Source organism: Montipora foliosa, chromosome 2, assembly GCF_036669935.1.
Source record: "Montipora foliosa isolate CH-2021 chromosome 2, ASM3666993v2, whole genome shotgun sequence".
Lineage (NCBI taxonomy): Eukaryota > Metazoa > Cnidaria > Anthozoa > Scleractinia > Acroporidae > Montipora > Montipora foliosa.
In genome coordinates this window covers 33,561,087-33,563,371 of record NC_090870.1, presented here as the reverse complement: position 1 = coordinate 33,563,371, position 2,285 = coordinate 33,561,087, and the positions used below count along the sequence as shown (strand labels likewise).

The following is a 2,285-nucleotide window of genomic DNA, read 5'->3' as shown; positions in this document are numbered from 1 at the left end:
CTCCAACATTCTTACCCCTCCCCCACACACACGTTCATATCCCTATCCTACCAAATCCAGTACTTTAAATAGAACATTTATTGATGTAATAAAATGTCCTTTGTTGCGAATAAACAAGCTTCTAATTGTTGTAACGCTTATTGCTATAATTATTTTATATTATTATTTATCTTATTATTGTTTATTACTTCCTTGGCCCATAATACAAATCTTACCTCCAGCTCCAAATATTCTGTCTGATTTAAAGCAAGAAAACTTTGTTGTTGTTTCCAGTTCATATTGTCTAATCACAGCCATGGCTGCCTCAGCAGATTCAACGTAGCCAACATACTTGTTCGTCGACCCTCTTAACTTGTCCTGCCAAGTACATACGGATTCGGTAGCACCACTACCTTTCTCATTCTCTAAATGGCCGCCTTCACCTATGGCGCTTTCTTCGGCATTTGCAGGCAAAGCCATAGCAAACGGCTTGTGCTGAATACAAACAACTGAGTAGCAACTTGCAGATCTCGCGGACGAGGAAAATTATTTCGAAATTGCCCGCCAAACAACAGTGCATAGCGGGAAATTCTTCGTAATTCCGAGACAGCTGTTCGGTTTATTGTCGTAAATTTCCGTGCTCAGTCGCCCGTTACTGAACGTCAGTTTCACGGATGGAATGATACGGCATCGGTTACGCCATCCATCAAACTGACGTTGTTCACGGTGGAAAGCTTTTAGAGTCTAAAATAGCTTACCCTGCAACAAATTACCCTAGGTTTCAAAATTTTATAGAAATAAATCTGAAAAACTGTTAAATGACACGGCAAAACACAAATATACTGCTGGACTAGTGACATGCCATATTTGTTTTACGATGGCCAGAGCCGACGCTTGAAACGAAGATGTTCACCGAAGATCAGATGACGTCACGTCAGTTTGGCGGATGGAAACAATCCGGCCATCCACCAAATTGACATGACGTCCCTTTTTATTAAACTGGTGTTCCACAAACATCTATTCCCCACTGTATCCTTGCCACATGAAACACTTCGCACCGAGCTCGATAGTAACCAATTTACCAGATACTAGCAGATTTAGCCATGCATCTAAAGTTTACAAGCTGCAGCTATCGCATGATAGTGATACCTTCTCTTACAGTGTGTCTTAAAAACCAACAACACAAAGATAATCGGTCATTCAAATCATGACAACAATAATCTTGCTTCATTCGCAAGTCTGGGAAGTATAGTTCGAGTGACGACCTTGAATTTCAGCCAGTCTTTGAAGCCTCGCAGTGGCCGCCATATTTGTTTTACGATGGTCAAAGCCGACGCTTAAACCGAAGATTTCCACCGAAGATCCGATGACGTCACGTCAGTTTGGCGGATGGAAACAAGTGACGACCGAGGGAGACCTGGGGCCCGTTTCTCGAAAGCCCCGAAACTTTACGGGCCATTTCGGGTGTCACAATGCCCTTTGTATCTCAAGAACTGAGAGGGACACTGAGAAGATTTAAGGACGTTCGCGCCAAAATCTTGCTACGGTGAGATTTTCTTCATTTCTCGCCTAGAGTTAGGTCATGAAGTACTTACTCCAAAATGAATGGAAAAAAAATGGGGATCACCGACTTTGTTTCGGAGAAAAAGGCAGTGGAAAAATCAATCAATCAATCAATAATCTTTATTTATACACGATAAATATTTAAAGCGATGCTTCGCTTGTGGGGTCGTGTCTAAATAATTAAGTAAGATAACTTAATGAATTAGAAAATAAATAGGATATACACCAGCTAAAATCATATAGCTACTTACTACTTACAAGTCTAAAACGATAAAAGCTCAAAATTCTAAAATACAAGGTGGTACTCTGGTATCGACTAGTTATTAACACTAATTATACTTAAAATCTTCCTCCCTTCTGTTTAATGTTTGAGGGGAGATACAGTCGAAATCTAGGTGTAGCAGAGCATTTGACCGTCTTGCCATAATAGCGTATTTCTTAGCATTGTCTATATCGTCATTAAGTTGAGGAACCAACGTGTTCCAAACTATTGCTCCTCTACGAGCTACAGAGTTCTTCATGTAGTTGGTGTTAAAACGAGGGACATCAATTTTCAGTTTTTTCCGAAGTTGATATCGCTTGATGTTATCATTGTTCTTAATAATAACTGACATAGCGTCTGGAGTCAGGTTATTGTGGATTTTATACATAAGCTTAGCTAAGCTAATTTTATACATAAAGGCTAAAGAATACCAATTACCCTTTTTCATAACATCTGCATTAGACATCTCACAAGGTAACTC

The 2,285-nt window shown here is 39.8% G+C and overlaps 1 long non-coding RNA gene across 2 annotated transcripts in view; it reads left to right on the top strand.

Moving 5' to 3' along the window:
• The window catches only part of LOC137992902 (uncharacterized), a 9,485-nt gene extending 9,390 nt beyond the window's left edge, over nucleotides 1-95 (top strand). For both annotated transcript variants that reach the window (XR_011121768.1, XR_011121767.1), the window contains exon 4: nucleotides 1-95. This exon is cut by the window's left edge and continues 1,483 nt beyond it. This is a non-coding gene — a long non-coding RNA (uncharacterized lncRNA).
• Nucleotides 96-2,285: the final 2,190 nt, after the last annotated feature.